The following is a 19,946-nucleotide window of genomic DNA, read 5'->3' as shown; positions in this document are numbered from 1 at the left end:
CTTCAGTGGAGGTCTTCTCCTCTGCCTGTCCAGCCAGGAGGAAGTGGCCTTTTATGGGACTTCCTTGAGCTCGGTGTCTCCTCCTGGGCCTCCCCTAAGGCTCCTGGTGCTGAGGGAGGGGGGAGGACATGAGGCCTGGCTCAAGGGCACAACTGAGACTGTGAATTTCTGATGCAGTATCGGTCTTCTCTGGCGTGTGTGGCCTCATGCTGTTTTGCCCAGACTTTATCCACGGGTCTTCCATTATCTGGGAAAGGGTGGGCCTCTCCCTGGGGTCACGGGTCAGGGGTCAGGATCTTTTTGATAAAGATTTTCAGTTTTTTGGAACAGAAAAGTGGTGCTGCATAGGTGGCATTTATGACCTTGCTTTGTAGTTGGTTCAAGATCTGTCTATGAAATGGTACAGTCCCAGACGTCATTGTATGTAGGATAACCCCAAGACTCCAGATGTCTGCCTCAGGTTCTGGGTATCCTTGGTGTTAGGAAGATTTCTGGAGCCAAATAATAGAGGGTCCCACAAAATGTGTTTAACCTCTTACCTTCGGTGAAGGTTGTGGCGATGCCAAAGTTGGCTACTTTCACATTGTTCTGTGCATCTAATAAAATATTGTGGAGCTTCAGATACCTGTGAACTATGCCCTCCTTATGAAGGTACTGGGCAGCTTTTAATATCTGGAGGAATATGGCTTGGGCCTCCCTCTCCTCCATCTGGCCAAGTCTCAGTATTCTCTGAGCAAGGTCTCTGCCACCTGCATACTCCATTACGAGGTATAAATTTTCCTTACCCTCTAGAACATCCAGCAGCTGGATGATTTTTGGATGGTCCAGGCTCTTCATTATCTCACTGTCTGAAGAGACAGACATGAGGCCAGAAGTGCTGTGTTTGGATAGGATCTTGACTGCTACCTCAGTTCTGTTCGAAGGTGCCGAGCCAGCATCAGCCTGGTGAAGCTGCCCTGGCCAATGATCTCTAACAGTTCATCGTCTTGGAGGACCTCCTTGCCAACAGACATGGAGGCCACACCAGGCATCACGGGGAGTCTAACTACTCTACCACTATGCTAGGCAAACTGCACTAAGTAGCTAATCAACAACAACTATACTCACTCACTAAAAACAGTAACAAAGCTAACTAACTGGGGCACTAACTAGGCTAATACTACTTGTAAAAGTAACAAGGAAAAAAATACTATGTGAACTCTGCTAACAAAATAAGACTACACTAAGAATGCTATCTACGCTATGCTAATACTACTAACTGATAACTACAATAAAGGAATCACATGCTCCTCTGCCTGTCCAGCCAGGCAGGAGTGGCCTTTTTGGGGACCACAATCAAGTCACTCTCTGATTTGCAACACAGTCTGTTTTATAGGACTTTATTATCCTACTTAGGATAGTCAACCCAGGCCAGGAGCCTAGGGGAGGCCCAGGAGGAGACACCGAGCTCAAGAAAATCCAAGACGAGACCACTCCCTCCTGGCTGGACAGGCAGAGGAGAAGACCTCCACTGAAGAAGCTCCTCACTCCATAAAGCTGGGTTCCTAAAGTCCCTCTTGGTCCTTCTGAAGATGTTAACCAGGTAACATCAGTATGGTGAAGGCATGCATGGTGTTTGTATCTCTGCCCTGTACATGGCCCAGAACCTCCTGTGTTGTTATTGGGGTGACCTTGGTAGTTCCATGAAAGTTCCTTTGCACTGAGTGTTTCTGATGAACTCCAAGTACTAAGTTGCTCCTGCTGCCTAAACCAGGGTGTGCGCAGCCCTAGCTGTTCAGGGATCTTGCAAAACAGCAAAATAGGACCCAGCTTTATGGAGTGAGGAGCTTCTTCAGTGGAGGTCTTCTCCTCTGCCTGTCCAGCCAGGAGGGAGTGGTCTCGTCTTGGATTTTCTTGAGCTCGGTGTCTCCTCCTGGGCCTCCCCTAGGCTCCTGGTGCTGGGGGAGGGGGGAGAACATGGGGTCAGGCAACTCAGACAAATTAGGCAAGGGGAGGATAAGGGGCCTGTAAGGCACTTTTTGAACCACAGTCAAGTCACTCTCTGACTTGCAACGCAGTCTGATTTATAGGACTTTGTTATCCTACTTGGGATAGTCAACCCATGCCAGCAGGACCTAAAGTCCCTCTTAGTCCTTCTGAAGATGTTAACCAGGTAATGTCTGTATGGTGAAGGCATGCACGGTGTTTGTATCTCTGCCCTGTACATGGCCAGAGCCTCCTGTGCTGTTATTGGGGTGACCTTGGTAGTTCCATGAAAGCTCCTTTCCACTGAGTGTTTCTGATGAACTCCAAGTACTAAGTTGCTCCTGCTGCCTAAACCAGAGTGTGCACAGCCCCAGCTATTCAGGGAGGATGCAAAACAGCAAAATAGGACCCAGTTTTATGGAGTGAGGAGTTCCCCAGTTTTATGCAGTGAGGAGTTTTCCCCTGGAGTGGAATTTGTGTCTCACAGCCCAATTAGTGGTCAGCCAGTGCTGCCATCCTTAAATTCACCGCTGGCTCTCAACCCTAAGGGACAAGTCCCAGTTTCTCACTCAGCTTTCAAGTCCCTGTGTGTTCCATCCTTCTGCTTATTTTTCACCCTCCCGGGTCCACCCTTCCCACTGCACACACTGAATTGTCCAGTTTGCCACAGATGCCATCACACCTGCCTCTGTACCTATGATTTCCTCTCTGGGCAGCCCACATGCCAGCTACCTGGCCAAGGGCCACTGGGCTCCTGGAGATGGATCAGTCACAGATGTCCACACTGTGAAGACATTGCTGCCCAGCTGGGAAGATGAGACAGGGACCTAACTAGCTACAGCACAGCTACCTGTTCACAGGTTCAAAGAACAGACATGTGGCCCATGCCCACCTGTTGCTGAGGGATCAGGGCAGCTTCTGAAGGAGGTGGGTCTGGGGCAACTCTGCCTGGGTGTGACCACAGAAGATGTCCAGGAGGCATTCCAGGAAGAAGGAAGCCTGGATGACAATGACATCCTGGGCAGAGGTGGCAATAAAACTACGGGTTAGATGGGCCCATCATTGCTGGGACAAACCCCCAGGGGTATATTTTGCTGTAGGCCTGCACACTTACCCATCCCTCATCTCGGCTCCGATGACTGGACATTCTGCTGATGAGCCCTTCTCTCCGCTGGTGCTTCAGGCCTGGGCTGGCTGCACCAGTGGCTGCCTTTTATGTCCCTCATTAGTCCAAGCTCAAGTTCATGGAGAGTAAAAGGTTGCAATTAGCTTTGTTAATTTATTAGGTAACCTGGCTTCCTGGAACTCGTGAATGCAAATCCCTACATAAATTCCCCTTCTGAGGCAATCTGTGGGGACACTTGAAGGGTCACCACCTGAGTAAGTTCCAAGGATTGATGTCAAAAGGAAGATATTATGGAATGCCGGCTTCAGCAAACCTATCAGAGGCATCAGACCTCCAGAGGGACTGCAAATTTCCTCTTAACTCCTCAGGTGTTCCCAAGGACACCCAAATAAAGATGGTTCCACTTGGCCAAGTTGTGACTGTCTGGTCTGGAAATAAAGTGTGGGCTGAACAGGCTGTAAGAAGGGCATCATCCTCTCTAGAACCTGCTTTGCCCGCCCCTTCTCCTGGGTGCCCTGGTTCTGCCATTCAGTCACAACAGTGCCTGGTAAGGAATATTTTCTCCATAAACACTAGTTGTCATTTGTTCTCCTTCCATGTAGGCAAAGACCTAAGCAGTTTTTGCCTCTTCCCAGATCTTTCCTAGTGGCCTCCCTTTTCTACCCTATCTTGGCTATGTTGGTCGGACATAATGATTTTCTCATTCCCCTCCGATGTTGTCATGAGAGACAAAGAGGAGTTGTACATACTGATCATAGGGTCTTTACTCCAGGAAAACAGGATAATCCTTGTGTGGGCACCCAACAATGGAGCATCAAAATACGTGAGGCATAAACTGATAGAGCTGCAAGGAAAGATAAGTGAATATGGCATTAAGTTGGAGATTTCAATAGCATTCCATTAGAAATGTACAGATCTAGCAGGAAGAAAGTCAGTAAGGATGTAACTGAGCTCAACAGCACCACAGCTGTAGACTATTACATCCAGCAACAGTATTTACACACTCTTCAAGTTAACATGGAACATTTAGCATCACAGACCATATTTTGGACTATTCGCCACATCTTAACAAATTTAAAGAATAGAACTCATACAATATCTGCTCTCAGTTAATGAAATTATACTAGAGAAATAGCTGGAAAATCACAAAATTAGTGGAGATTAAATCATACAATGCTAAATAACACAAAAGTCAAAGAAGAAATATAAAAAAAATAATAAAATCACACAGTAGGGAGTAAAATAGTGGTTACTACAACCTGGGAGGCTGGGAGAATTAACAACAAAAACCCTGCAACTAATCAATACACACATAAATGTATTAATAAGGAGGGAAGGTAGAAAGGCTGGATGGGGAGAGATTGGTCAACCAAGTTACAGTTAGGTAAGAAGAATAAATTCTGGTATTGTTATTGGTTATAGTTAACAATATTGTATTGGATCTTTCAGAAAACTTGAAGATAGGATTTGGAATGCCATCACCACAAGGAAATAAGTATATATGTAATGGATATACCAAACACCCATATTTTATTACTACACAATGTTTACATGTATTGAAACATCACAAACATCACATTATACCCCATAAATATGTACCATGATTATGTGTTACGTAAAAATAAAAAGGAGAAATATTAAGATAAATTTAAAAACATTGGGCGGTGCCTGTGGCTCAAGGAGTAGGGTGCCGGACCCATATGCCGGAGGTGGCGTGTTCAAACCTAGCCCCAGCCAAAAACCACAAAAAAAAAAAATTTTTTTTTGAACCAAATGAATGAAGTTAAACACAATCTATTAAAAGGATAATAAAGAAATATTATAAACTGGTCTGTGACCACAAATTTGATAACCTAAATGAAGGGCACTGATTCCTAAAACTCACATAAGAAAAATATACCAAATCTCACATAAGAAAAATAATCTCAGTAAGCTTTTATCCATTAAAGAAATTAAATTGATAATTAAAAAGATATTGAATTACCTACCTAAACAGAAAGCACCTGGCCAAGACAGGTTTACTGATGAATTCTATCATGTTATAAAAGAAAAATTTGTACTAATTATCAACAATCTCTTTCAGAAGATAGAAGCAAAAAGAATACTTCCAATGACAAAGACATTACAAGACAACCAAAGACCAATATTTTTCATGAAGGCAGAAGCAAAAATACTCAAAAAAATACTAGCAAATCAGATTGAATAACGCATAAAAAGAATTATATACCAAGACCCAATAGGGTTTATCCCAGACAGGCAAGGCTATGTAATCAAATACATCAACAAGCTAAAGAACAAAAATCACAAGATGTTACAGATCGATGAAGAAACAGCTTTTGACAAAATACAATACCCATTCATGATAAACATTCTCAGTAAACTAGTAATACAGATTAGCATTAACTAGATAAACAACATCTACAAAAATCCTATAGTTAGCATCACAATTAATGGTGAGAAATTAGAAGATTTTCTGCAAGATTACGATTATAGAAAGAATGTCCCCTCTTACCCCTGCTTTTCAACATCACACTGGAAGTCCTAGATAATCCATGAGACAAGAGAAGGAACTTAAAGGTACACATATTTGGGAATGACGAAAAAAACTGTCTTTATTCACAGATGACATAACTGTCTATGTAGAAAATCTAAAAGAATCAGCAACAATAAAAACCCTGCAACTAAGTAATATACATATAAAAAATTGCTTTCCTACTTACTAGGAACAAACAAGTATAATTTGACATTAAAAACATATTAATAGGGCGGCACCTGTATCTCAATGGGTAGGGCACTGGCCACATCCACGGAGGCTAGCAGGTTTGAGCCCGGCCCGGGCCTGTTAAATAACAATGACAACTGCAACAAAAAAATAGCTGGGCATTGTGGCGGGTGCCTGTTGTCCCAGCTACTTAGAAGGTTGAAGCAGGAGAATCGCTTAGGCCCAAGGGTTTGAGGTTGCCGTGAGCTGTGATACCACAGCACCCTACCACGGGAGACCATGTGAGACAAAGTGTCTCAAAACAAACAAACAAAACCCCCCAAAACATATTAACATTTGTAGTAGCACTCCCTAAAATAAAATAGGTATGAGTCTAACAAAATATGTATACAAATTATGTGAGGAAAACTACAAAACTTGGATCAAAGATATCAAAGAATGAAATAAATGAAAAGATATTCTATCTTCATGAAAAGGAAGATGCAATATTTTCAATATTAGTTATTTCCAAAGTGATCTATAGATTCACTGCAATATCCCATTTAAAATCCCAGAAAGCTATTTTTCAAGTATCAATAAATTGATTCTAAAGTGTATATAAATAGATAAAAGACCAAGAATAGCTAGATCAATGTTGAAGCAGAATAAAGTCAGAGGATGGAGTCTACCTGACTTCAAGATTATTGTCAATAAACATTAATCAAGACAGTACGATTTTGGTAAAGAATAGACAGATGAACAGAATAGAACATTAAGTCTAGAAATAGATCTATATAATACAGTCTACTGATATTTCTTAAAGAAACAAAAGCAATACAATGGAGCAAATATCATCTTTTCAACAGTGTTTGAACAATTGTACATCACAGGCCAAAAAAAAAAAAAAAAGAAAGAAAGAAAGAAAAAAATGAATCTATACGCAGACCTTAAACCCTCACAAACAGTAACTCACAGGAGATAACAGAACTAAATGTAGATGGTGGACATGGCGGTACAACTAGTCAGAAGGCTGAGGCAGGAGGATCATTTAAGCCCAGGAGGTCGAGGTCAGCCAATCCATCAAAACCCCATCTCACAAATAATAATAATAATAATAATAAATAAAAAGAAAAAAGATCTAGATGTATGCAAAATACAATATTCCAAAACTCTCACAAGATCAAATAGGAGAAAACCTAGATGACCTTGGGCATAACTGGGTAAAATAGACTTCATTAAAATTAAAATCTTCCCTATGAAAACAAACCACAGACCAGAAGAAAATATTTGCAAAAGATATATCTGATAAAATCCCATTATCCAAAATATATAAAGAACTCATAAAAATCAACAATATGAAAATGAACAATGTAATTAATAAATGGGCAAAGGACTTGATTAGACACCCAAAGAAGGTACACATATGGCAAGTAAGCATATGTAAACATATTCAACATAACATGTCCCTAGGGAAATGTAAATTAAAACAACATACAAAAAAAGGTCAATGAAATACCACTACAAACTTCTTAGAATGCAAAAACACCAAACACAGCATCAAATGAGACAGCAGATATAAAGCAACAAGATTCCCATTCACTGCTGGTGGGGAATTAAAATGGTATAGCCACATTAGAAAATAGTTTAGCAGTTTCTTAGAAAATTAAACATAGTTTTACTACATGTAATTTAGCACTTGTGCTCACTGATATTTACCCAAATGAATTAAAAACAAACCGATGTTTAAAACTGCTTTATTCATATTATAGTGGTTTTATTCATGATTGCCAAAACTTGGAAGCAACCAAAATGCTCAACAGTAGGTGTATGGATAAATAAACTGTAGAACATACAAGTAATAGAATATTATTTGGTGCTAAAGAGAAATGAGCCATCAATCCATGAAAAGACAAGGAGAAACATTAAATGTATATTACTAAGGGAAAGAAGCCAATCTGAAAAGGCTACAGACTGTATGATTCCTATTATATTTCACAAATGAAAAAACTATGAATACAGTAAAACAAAAAATAAGTGGTCTTCTAGGGGATGAGGGAGGCAGGAATAAAGAGGTGGATCACAGAGGATTTTTAGGATAATGAAACTATTCTATATAATATTACAATAGCAGATACACAACATTATACATTTGTCAAAACCCACACAACTACAACAGCAAGAGTGAATCCTAATGTAAACTATGGACCTTTGGTAATAATGATGTATCAATATAGGTTCTTGGATTGTAACAAGTGTACCACTCTGAGGCAGGATACACCACTCTGCAGTAACATACCAAAGGCAGAGGGCTTGTGAATGTGTTTTGAGGTAGGGCATATGGGAACTCTGTGATTTCCATTTGATTATGTTGTGAATCTCAGAACTTCCCTAAACAAGTAGAACTTACTATTTTTTTTTAAATGTCAAACAGTATTCAGAACTTCCCTAAACAAGTAGAACTTACTATTTTTTTAAATGTCAAACAGTATTCACTACCTAAATAGAAGCAAAAACAAAGACCATATGATCCTTTCAATAGATACAGAAAAAAAAAACAACATTCAACAAAATTCAGCATCCTTTTCTAATAAGAATGCTAAAGAAAATAGGCAAAGATGGCTCATTTCTTAAACTGATTGAAGCTGTCTGTGACAGACCCACAGCCAATATCATATATCACACTGAATACAGTAAAACGGAAAACTTTTCCACTTATGCAACCAGACAAGGATGTCCACCATCACCACTGCTATTTAACATAGTGCTGGAAGTTCTAGCCAATGCAATCAGGCAAGAGAAGGATATTAAGGGCATCCAAATAGGGGCAGAGGAGGCCAAACTCTCTCTCCTTGCTGACAATATGATCTTATACTTAGAAAACTTCAGAGTCTCCTATTAGTGACCAAGAAATACAGTAACAGCTCAGGGTATAAAATTAATGTCCACAAATGTAGCCTTTGTATATCCCAGGAACAGTCAAGTTAAGGAGCAAATCAGGGACATAATACCCTTTATAGTAGCTTCAAAGAAAATAAAATTCCTGGGAATATACCTAACAAAGGGGGTAAGGATCTCTACAAGAGAATTATGAAATCCTAAAAAAAGAAATAGCAGAAGATGTTAACAAATGGAAGAATATATACCATGCTCTTGGCTGGAAAGAATCAACATTGTTAAAATGTCTATTCTACCCGAAACAACCTACAGATTTAATGCAATCCTCATTAAAATACCAACATCATACTTCGAAGTACTGAAAAAAAACAGTTTTTAGTTTTGTATGGACCCAGAAAAAAACCCGTATAGCCAAGACAATTCTTAGTAAAAAAACAAAGCCAAAGGGATCATTTTACCAGACCTCAGGTTATAAGTCCACAGTGATCAAAACGGTATGCCATTGGCACAAAAATAGAGACATGGACATACGAACCAGAATAGAAAACCTAGAGATTAAACCAGCCTCATATTGCCATTTGATATTCAGTAAACGAAACGAAAATATTACACTGGGGAAAAGAATCCTTATTCTGCATATACAACACGACATGGTAAAACTGTCAAAAGTACAGATTTCCTACCTCATCTATCCCCCAAGCATTTAATTCAAAGGTTGCCTGTGAATTGCACACTAGCCTGGGCGGCAGGCGCCACTTTCTTCACCTTAAACGTTAAAACACTGAAGCTCAGCGAGGCTGCCCTGGCAGGGCACAGACCGGCCCGCTGACTCCTCCTGCCCGGCCCAGGGCCCCGCCACCTGCTCACCGTAAATAAGCCCAAGTTCCAACTTTGGGATTCTGCTCAGGCTTCACCTGCGCCAGTGCCTCACATCACCTCTCTGGACCTGCAAATGTGGCATCTGCCACGTGAAGCACCGGGAAACGCCCTGTGAATAAACGCAAGCAACACTTATCATCCTGAAGAGCAAAATGTCCACACTGATTTTCCCCAGAACACTCCCCACTGGACCCCCTCCCACCAACCCCTACACCCTGAACTGAACGTGGTGACCCTAAGGGAAGACTGACCATCCCATCCCACTGGAGGGTCTGAGAAGTCCACCCAGGCGTGGGGGCCTAAGAAAGGCGGCGCCACCAGCCTCCTCTGCCTCCCTCCACTGCCCTAACTTGGTAAACGGAGAAACTGAGGCGCCAGTGGAAAAGACGCTCCTCTGAGGTTACATCTGCACTGGACCCAGGAGTCCTGCTTTCCAGTCCAGTCTGAAACAGAGGATAGTAAAATATTTCCAGCCGTGGCCACACCTCTATCAACCCCAACTCCCACAGCCTCCAGCCCGCCGACCCTTCTGCCTCTTCTCGCCGGTTGGGCTCCACCGCCGAGCTCTGCCGCGCGCGCTCCCGCTCCAACGGCTCGCCCCGCCCACCGGCCCCGGATCGGCTCCGTCCGGCCCCGCCTCCACTCTGTTCGGCTCCACTCCGCCCCTTTGGCCCCAGGTAATGGCCGCGCCAACCCCGCCCACGCGCACGAGTCCGCTGTCTTCAGCACGTGGAAAAAGCTGGGTCACCGTTTCCCCCAGCGGGGCGGGATCCAGTAGTTTGCTCCGTCTGGCTCAGCCCTCTTCGACCCACTTTGACCCAAATTGGCTCGGTTAGGCACAGCTCCGCTCCACCCGGCCTCTTTGATCTCCTAGGAAACTACCTAGTGCATGTGTGGCCCCTCTCTCCCCTGGGCCGCTCTGGGGGAGCTCAGAACCAAACCACCGCAGCGGGAGCGAAGGTCACCGCGGACAGGGGCAAGCTGAGGGACGTGCCTGATTAGACGGCATCGCTGCTGGGCCCTGTACTGGCAACTGGACACCTCAGACCCCTCTTCTCACCGCAGAATCTTCAGCTGCCTCTGCGGAAGAAAGTCTTGTAATTTGTGACAACGTAAGTAGATGAACCTGTCACATAATGTTAAATGAAACAATCCAGGCACATACAAAAACAAATACCACATGATCTCACCACACACAAAATCTAAAAACATTGATCTCTTGGAAGCAGAGAGTAGAGCGATAGTTACCAGGAGCTAGGCTGGTTGTGGGGGAAAGGAGGAAGGATATGGAAGATGTTGATCAAGGGACAGGAGGTTTCAGATAAGAGGAACAAGTTTGGGAGATGCGTTGTACAATAGAGTGACTATTGTTAACAAAACTTATTCTTAAAAGTGTCAAAAAGAATGGGTGTAAAGTATTCACTTCATAAAAGTGACTGCAGAAGGAACAGCTAGAAGGAGAGCATATGTTAATTAGGTAGATGTCGTCATTCCACAGCATATGTATTCTTTAAAACATTATGTTGTACACGATAAATATAATTTTATGTGTCAATTTAAAAAATATTTTAAATTAATTTTTTAAAGACCCAGAGAACTTCATTCTCATATTATTAATATACTGGGCAATTAAGATTGAATATTGATCAATCCAGAAGAAAAAGACTGCTTAGATTTAAACCAATTCTAACATAAGATTTCAACACATTTTGTTTTCTTCATTTTTTATCTTTGATTTCATTAAAAAATGATCAACCACTGAATCACTAAGCTTCAAATATTTAAATTATTTGCCTGGCATTTTTCTTTTGGGCCTTTAGCCTTCTGCTTATGTTCCTTTGTCCTGCATGGATGCTCTGGTTCCTTTGCCTGGGGAGCAGCATCCTTGGTTACCAGCTCCAGTGCCAGTCACTGCCCTGCAGAGACTTGTGCTGTGCCCACCCCCCTCAGACAGAGCCTGCCTTTACCTCACTCCCCAGAGCTCCCTGATGTATCTCTATTGGAGCACTTGGCACTTGATTTTCCAATTGTTGATTTATTTTCCTGAGTCCCTCACATGATGGCGAATGAATTGGGGATTATGAATTCTCCATCACTGATGATTATGCTGGGAACATGGTAGGCCCTTGAGAAATACCTAAGCAAGGCAAGAAGGCAGAGAGGGAAAGAAAGAAATTTAATTTCTGTACATTTTAGAACCAAGAGAACCAAAATACAAGAGTATAGATTTGTAATGTTAAATACTCCTGTTTGTCTGAACATTGTTTTCCTAATATTTATAAAAAACACACTTTGAAATAGGAAGAAAAACAGCGTGTTATCAACACAATACTTTTATTAGTTTATCTCGGGCAAGCTGATAAACATTTTATGATTTTATAAAAAGTAATTTCACATAAATTATTTCCTGGGATTTGTAGTATATAATTGTCTTTGTGACAATTAAAGAGGCAAATCTTTTCTGTAAACTTACATATTAAGGCAAATGAAATCTCAGTACTACTGCCTGCTCTGTCCAGAAGACAGGTTAATAGCTAAACGTAAAATGATTTAGGCATTTTTTTTTTTGCCAACATCGATGCTTAACTTTTCCTCCTATGTGGATTCCTCTTACCCTCTGACCTACCTGCACAGTCTTGGCCGTCAGCACCCTCAGAGTTACAGAGTTGGGAGGGTTCTTGGTGGGGATAATTCTAGCTGTTCCCTGACTAATAATTCCAAACAGGATAAAATATGACTTACTCAAGGTACAGTCACCAGTTTATGAATAAACTGCTGTCATTTCATTGTTGGGAGACACTTTAACTTTTTTAAGTAGAAGTATCACTGAACACAGTCTTGTCCACAGTCCACAAAAGCCTGTTTACCTCATAACAGGTCATTAGTGCAGCATTTAATGGTAACCAAGAACCCAATCTTCAGACGAAAAAAGATTCACTCATGAAGCATTTATAGAGTCCTGGCTTTGCTTGTGGAAAATGGATCTTCCTCCACCAGACTGGCAACTTGAAGGACCCTGTGACTTCCACACACGGTGTGGTATCCCTCATGGTGTGGGTCAGGAGACCCAGTAAGACAAGAGGAGAGAAGTAGTAGAGAAGATCTAGGTTGCAGGAGTTAAAGAGCTATAAGAAAAGAGGCTCTGTCAATGAAACCCACTTTATCAAGTAATCACCTTTCACCCCTGTATCATTTTTCCACTCTTCTAAGAACATTTCTTGACTTATCTCTATTACTTAGCCTCTCTTTTAAAAACTTTAAAAACTCATCAGGTATCACTCTACTATTGGCTTTTTATGTTCCAGCCCAAGAAAACTTCATTCCCCTCCATCCATCTCACTTCAGGGCCTTTGCACATGCTGCTACTACATCCTCCTGAAACTTTGTTTTGCCCTTACCCATCTGTTCTTGGACCTTCACCTAGTTAATTGTTATTCATGGTAATTAGGTACAACTTTCCTCTTTCATTCTGCCCTTGCTCCAATAGCTTTCTTCCTTAGCACTTATCACAGCTAGAGTTTTTTTCATTTATTTGTTTTATTATTCAATTAATTCCTATAATTTCCAATAAAGAACAAGCTCATTGAGGAGAAGAGTCATATTGCTTTGGGTTGATCAGTGTATGCCTAGTACATTGCCTGGTATAAGGGAAACTGTCAGGGTGTCTATGAAACACACACACAGTAATGAAAGCTGATTATCTAAAAAAAGAGTCATCTATAAATTTTGTGATATCCAATACCACAAAGAAGCAGAAGACATTCTCACAAAATCAACATGTGGCCCGTAGGCCTGGAGGTTGGACAGGAATTTATTTTGAGGCAAATCAGTAATATATAATAAATATTGAGTAAAATAAATACAAATTAATTACCAAAGGCAGAGTTAATCAATGAGTTTATGATCAATAGTTGCATCTTTTCTTAAAGACTTCTTTCCACAGTACTCAATTTAAAGCTTTGCTGCACTCTTTATGCCTCCAAACCAGTAGATAGTTTTTCTCAGGTTATTACAGAACAGAAAATAATGAGCCGCCACCTATTTTCATCAATCCAGTGGAATGAAGGGGGCAAGAACTGGCAGGCCTGACTCTGCCTCCTGCTGACCTGCAGATTCCTTCTTAACAGGCTCTGCAGGCAAAAGCTACTAATTGACTTTATTGGCATCATGAGATGAAGTGGACTTTCAGTCCCTCAAAGAGATTAACAAAAAATCTCTTTTCTGTTTTCAGCAATACAAATTTTCTGGTGAATAACAATGAGAACATATTTTCTAATCACCTATATTGTTTGGTCCCAATTAAGAATAGCTTACATTAAGAATAGCTTTAATGGGCAGTGTCCATGGCTCAGTGAGTAGGGTGCCAGCCCCATATAGGGGGTGGCGGGTTCAAACCCAGCCCTGGCCAAACTGTAACAAAAAATAGCCGGTGTGTGACGGGCGCCTGTAGTCCCAGCTACTCAGGAGGCTGAGGCAAGAGAATTGCCTAAGCCCAAGAGCTGGAGGTGTGATGCCATGGCACTCTACTGAGGGTGACAAAGTGAGACTCTGTCTCTAAAGAAAAAATAATAGTTTAAATTTTTCCATAGCCTTGTTCTAAACATGTTCCACAAAAATATGTTTAATTTCATCTCTTTCTTCTAATAATGAGTATCAGATACAGTCTCGGTTACCACAATTCTCTTAAACAGGAATCCTGGTATGAAGGCTCCATCATTTTCACAAGGGAACATCTTAGAACAACGTGGCAGGCAGAATAATGGCCCTGCAATGTGTCTATACTCTAATCCTCAGAACCTGTGAATATGTTACCTCACATGACAAAAGGGACTATAAGGATGTGATTAAATTATGGATCTTGCCGCAGGGAAAGTATCTTGGATAATCTTGGTAGGCCCAATGTACTCACAAGGATCATCAAAGGTGGACATGAGACAGTTGCCGATTTATTGTGGTTCAAGAAAAGTCAGAGTGAAGTGCAGTGAAAAAGAGCAGTTGGCCATTGAAGATGGAGAAGGGGCCGCAATCTAAAGAAGGTGGTCACCCCACCAGCAGCCTGAAAAGGGAAGAAAACAGTTTTTTCTCTAAAGCCTCCAGAAGGAATGCAGCCTTGCTCAAACCTTAATTTTGACTGATCCATGTAGTGTTTAGGTAAGCCACTAAGTTTGTGCCATAGCAGTAACAGAAAGCAAATACAGCAAGTTCAAGGAACTTGCCACATTCATAGTGAATGGAGAATCAGAAATAAAAGCCAGGAAGTCTGACCAAAAAAAAAACCAAACAAAAAAAAAAACACTTTTACTTAACTTTCAATGTAAAAGCAACTCAAAATTTAAACGCACACAAAGATGTACATGTAAATGTAGCATGACAATACATCCCCATGTAATTAAGTGTATATGCGTGCATGTATGTAATATGTTAGTGTATTTAATACATAGCATGAATACGCATATGCATATAGTTATGTGTGCATGCATACATATATGTAACGTGTATACATGACTATGTCATTACTAACGCTGTACTGCCTCATTCATTCGATTATTTGAAAATAGCACGTCTTTGTGGTGATGAACCAGCGGAGATATACTTGGCATAAAAGTGGTACTAAATACTGTTCATATAGCCTGTTCCTTAAGATGCTGAGATGTGCGGCCTACAATGACACTTAAAAGACATAATGGTTCTACCAGTATTATTCTCAGTTGCCGATTTATTGTGGTTCATAGATTTCTTTTACTTTGTGTGTGTAGCAGTCTTCTTTTATAATAGTTTTTAATACTGATTGCTGTTAAGTTCTTTACAACTTAGATATGGGAACTCTGGAAATCAAAACTAATAGCAATAGATAAGAAAAGTGACAACCAGGGACTTAGAATGGAGTGAAGAACAAGAGGAGGGTGCTTGGGTAGCAGGTGTGGCTGGAGACACGGGGAAAGTCCTGCAGAAAACCAGGCTTTCAAGTAACTTGAAAGAAATTTTTAGAATGATTGGAGAGAACTGGACTGAACAGCAACTTCCTAGAGCCAGGAAGAAGACATCAATTCATAACCCCATCATTTTCCAGCTGGTCACCAGCACTGAAATAGACATTCTACCTCTCTGAGCCTGGCTCTTAACTCTTAAAAAGGCAGTCATATCTACCGTTTGAGGCTGTGGTGAAGATTAAATGTGCTTCCTTTCTTCTTCCCTATGTCTCCATTAGTACCTTGCTGTGTGCTTTAGGGCGATATCTCCCAGAAGTTCTACTATCAAAACATATGCAACATAGCGTATCCACTTTTTAAATAAACTGGGTTAAATGCATTCAACCATTTTGCTTTATTATAGAACTTCTCAGAGTCCTCAGCATTGCACTGTGTATTATGACTCTCTGAGGGACATATATATTATGAATCATTTCTCAAAGTTGTTTGGCAACAGAATTCCTTTTCAAAGGGAATGACACAAGAGATTATATGAGATAAGTCAACACTATGTACTATAGGAAGTGCACATACAGAGTAAAACCTGCGAACCAAACATCAGCACATAGGAGTCACAGGGTATATTTGCTGTTTAGTGGTTGTGTTGCATTCAAAACAAGTATGTGACATTTAAATCCTTTGCACTCCAATTTTTCTGCCATCTGCATACTCTCTAGCTCTTTATTTTGGGTGGGAAAGAGGTTGGTGGATTACTTGTAATTATACCTGAGGTTAAAAGAAAAAACATACATATGATCTCACCTGAGGATTTTATTATGTATTTTAGGTTACATAATTAGTATTTTTGTTTCTCTTCTGTTTATAATTTTTTACAGTGTAATATTTCTTTCTTTCTTTTTTTTTTTTGTAGAGACAGAGTCTTATTTTACCGCCTTCAGTAGAGTGCCATGATGTCACAGGACTCACAGCAACCTTTAGCTCTTGGGCTTCCGCAATTCTCCTGCCTCAGCCTCACAAACAGCTGGGATTACAGGTGCCTGCCACAACACCCAGCTATTTTTTGGTTGCAGTTCAGCCAGGGCTGGGTTTGAACCCGCCACCCTCGGTATATGGGGCCGGCACCCCACTCACTGAGCCACAGGCGCCACCCTACAGTGTAATATTTCTTGAAGGCGGTAACTGCTTAGGTCTTTGTCTAGGTGGACGGGGGATGAGTGACAAGTAGTATTTATGGAGAAAATACTGGGTACCCAGCACTGTTGTGACTGACTTAAGCCAAGTTACCTAATAAATTAATGATTTAATTTAGGGCCTGATTACCATCATTTACTCTCCATAAACCCAAGTGTGGAAATAATGAGGGACATGAGAGGTTGCCACTGGAGCACCCAGCCCAGCCTGAAGCAGCAGCAGAGAGAAGGTCTCATCAGCAGAATGTCCAGTCATCAGGACCCTCCTGGGGGATGGATAAAGTGTGTAGGCCCGGAGCAAAATGCACCCATGCAGGGGTTGTCTCAGTAATGAGGGGAGGTGGTCTAAAGTCTGGGATTGTTGCCACCTTTGCCGTGGGGGGTCCTAATCATCCTGGCTTCCTTCTGCCCAGAATACCTCCTGGACAGTTCCTGTGGAGGAGCCCCCAGACCCACCTCCTTCAGAAGCTGCCCTGATCCCTCAACAGCAGGTGACCATGGGCGGGGCTGTGCACGTCCATTTTTTATACCTGTGAACAGGTGGCTGTATGTAGCTAGTTAGGTCCCTGTCTCATCTTCCCAGCTGGGCAGCAAGGTCTTCACAGTGTGGGCATCTGTGTCTGATCCATCTCTGGCAGCACAGTGGGCGTTGGCTAGATGGCCGGCATGTGGGCTGAACAGCGAGGAACCCACAGGGGCAGAGGCAGGAGGTGTGATGACTTCTGTGGCAAACCGGAAGTCTTAGTGTGTGTAGTGGAAAGGGTGGGCTGGGGCGGGAGAAAAGTAAACTAGGGCTAGAACACGGAGCGACCTGAAAATCGACTGAGGAACTGGGACTTGCCCTGAAGGGGTGAGAGCCAGGGGGGGATTTAAGGGCAACAACACTGGGTGACCACTAATTGGGCTGTGAGGCACAGGGAATTCCACTCTGGGGGACAAAGTGGACCCACAAGACTCGCACCATGTCCTCAGATCCTTTTGCTTCAATTACAATCACAGCCCAAGACAATTATGAGCAGCCCTTGAGACAGCTGTAACAGGGAACAACAATGACCTGCAGGTGTAGAGGGCATGGACCCTGGGACTTGGGCAGAGGGAAGCCAGGGAAGGCTGAGGGGGTTCCTCCAGGAGAGGTGACTCTCAACCCAGGCCACCTTTTCCCGTTTGTTGAAGGAGGCTGAACAGCCTGGTCTTTATGGCATCCTGATTCCTGTTTCCCTGTGTGCCATCCCTGAACTGGCAGAACCTCTGTCTCTCTCCTCCCTCCCCTCCCCCTGCCAAGAGGAAGGTAAATGACAAGCTCCACAGCTTCTCTGCTTAAGTTCTGCTCCCTGTTTGTCTGGTGCTTCCCAGCTGCCCTACCCCCGAACTAGAAATCTGTCCTCTGGATATTGCAACATTTGTATCACTGTGTTGGGTCTTTCCTGGACAAGACTCCGCGTTTGTTTTCTGGCCACACTAATTCTGACTTGGCTGGGTTTGACCTTTAGTGCTTTGCTAACTGAGAGGGGGAAGGGAAGATGGAAACATAGAAGTTCTCTGCTAGGTTTCGGGGCTTCCCTACCCCAATGTCTGGCAAAATGTCAGTTCAGGATGGGGTACGGGGGACTCCCCACTAGACTGCCTCCTGAGCAACTGGAATGCCTAGGAAGGGTTGGCAAGAAAATGGCTCATTGTTATGTCTCCTGACTGGAAGTTGGTGTATAACACTGGATGTGTCTCGCTGTGATCCGTGATAAGTAGGACAATTTCTGCTATCATTGGTTGGGTGGGAGCAGCCAGGTCATCTGAGTTGTATGTATTGATGAAGGTGCTCGTGTGTCTAATTGCGTAGGTCTTCCTAGTGTAAATGCCTGATTTCTTAGGTCACAGGTTAATAAATTGGATAAATATAAATAAAACAGAGACAATGTCTTCAGATTTTTCTATACTCTGCTAGTGAGGGCCATATGGTATGCTATTCGAGGAAAATACAGAGGTGGCCCTTCTCACTATCTCTCTAGCCACTCTGAATTATCTTCTCTTGCATGAAGACACCAAATTCTCAAAACTTTCTTTTTTCAACTTCTATATCACTTAATAAGTTGTAACAAAAAGTTTGTATAATTATTCATTGAATGCCCCTGTTTTAAAGTAAACAGAAAGCCTTAGGAACACCTTGTCTGTTTCATTCACTGCCACGTTCCTAGGATTCCACATTTCTGAGTCCAAGTACATAATAGGTGCTCAGTAAATATTTGTTCAACAAATGGATTTATCAACCACGGGTTACAGGAATGTACACATAGCTTGAGTCCACAGATAACCCCAAATAATTTCAAGTTTATGCATTTCCCTCAGCAGTTTGTTTGATAGGTAGATCCTCTGTGAGTAACATCCAAACCTTGCCCTCACTCATCTGCCTTATTTATGTTAAGTCAGCATATTAGGTTCAAACAACTCAATGGTAGACAAAAGTGATTAGCGTTACCTTCATTTTCAAAGTGTCAGGAAAAACAGGAAGCAAAGGGTCACACATAAGCTTCCAGCTGCATCCTTGATTTCTATTCGCAAATGTGTTTTTCTGGAGGCTAATACCTCCCGGGCCTAGGCTAATTTCTTAAGCTTTTTTATTACAAGTCCATGCTAATTCACATACCTATTTCTGTAAAGGAGAATTGAGAATGTCCTTTCTTAGGGTCTTCCCTGCACTTCAATGTTACTGGTGAGGGAAAGTCTGGGAGTCTGGATGCACGTGGTTTGTCATATGGGGTGAACCAAGGAGAAGAAAGTGTTAAGAAAAAGGCAATAAACGTGCCCCTAGTGAGGAAATATATGTATACTACCATCTAAGTTAGAGGTTGTTTCAAAGCTGATTCAGTGTATGGATTTGAAAAAAAAAGATAAAAAGAGAGGCAAAACAGGTTGTGAATGTGGAAATGTGTTTTTGCAAAGAAAGGACTGAACACAGAGGAACGGTGTTGTGTGGGAGCAAAGGCCCATGCCTGGCTCAGGCCTCTTAGAGGGACCCACTTGTGCTATAGTAATAAAAGGAGGAAAGATCACAGAGAAAAGTTTAAGTGTTACACTATTTAGTCAGAACACAGCAGGACCAGTGGTCCCCTAGGGTACTTTGGGGACCACAGCCATGTCACTATCTGACTCCCTAAACAGTCTGGTTCACATGATTTTGTTATCCTACTTAGGATAATCAACACAGGCCAGGGAGACCTCAAGTCCCCATTGTTCCTTATGAAGATGTTAACCAGTGACATCAGGGT

At 42.0% G+C, this 19,946-nt stretch overlaps 1 long non-coding RNA gene across 1 annotated transcript; it reads right to left on the bottom strand.

The window, feature by feature from the left end:
• Window positions 1–1,557: 1,557 nt before the first annotated feature.
• Window positions 1,558–9,667, bottom strand: LOC128591702 (uncharacterized). Its single transcript, XR_008381631.1, has 4 exons — window positions 9,555–9,667; window positions 3,841–3,935; window positions 3,080–3,200; window positions 1,558–1,937 (listed from the first exon to the last, which is right to left on the bottom strand). It is a non-coding gene; the product is annotated as an uncharacterized LOC128591702 (long non-coding RNA).
• Window positions 9,668–19,946: the final 10,279 nt, after the last annotated feature.

The sequence above is a fragment of the Nycticebus coucang genome, chromosome 8, assembly GCF_027406575.1.
Source record: "Nycticebus coucang isolate mNycCou1 chromosome 8, mNycCou1.pri, whole genome shotgun sequence".
NCBI lineage: Eukaryota > Metazoa > Chordata > Mammalia > Primates > Lorisidae > Nycticebus > Nycticebus coucang.
Note: the sequence above shows the minus strand (reverse complement) of the source record. Positions and strands in the feature narration are given on the sequence as shown.